We start from the raw sequence: 302 nt of genomic DNA, 5'->3' as shown, positions 1-302 counted from the left end.
TGGAAGACAACGGATTACTTAAATGCTATACTTATGTGGCCTTATAAGAGTCCGGGCTTGGTTAAATTTTTAACCTAAGCCTGAATCATAACTAGGAGCATATAGTATGTCTATAGCATAAGAACAAGTCATAAGTTACTGTATCTCAAAACCCTGAAGCAGGTCCCGTTAAACATGTAACTACCGAGTATAATGAGTGAGTTTGAGAATTACATTAAGCAATTGAAGATTAAGTTCTTTTTATAAGTAGGAATACATTATAAATCCTATGAATGTAAACACAAGTAGGTAGTTATTTGGTT

The 302-nt window shown here is 33.1% G+C and overlaps 1 protein-coding gene across 1 annotated transcript in view; it reads right to left on the bottom strand.

The window, feature by feature from the left end:
• LOC119581911 (cytochrome P450 9e2-like) overlaps positions 1-302 on the bottom strand; it is a gene marked incomplete at its 3' end in the record, with an annotated part of 8,862 nt that overhangs the window by 4,711 nt on the left and 3,849 nt on the right.

This window comes from Penaeus monodon, chromosome 15 (assembly GCF_015228065.2).
Source record: "Penaeus monodon isolate SGIC_2016 chromosome 15, NSTDA_Pmon_1, whole genome shotgun sequence".
Lineage (NCBI taxonomy): Eukaryota > Metazoa > Arthropoda > Malacostraca > Decapoda > Penaeidae > Penaeus > Penaeus monodon.
The sequence above is the reverse complement of the archived record's forward strand: the minus strand, read 5'-3'. Positions and strand labels throughout refer to the sequence as shown.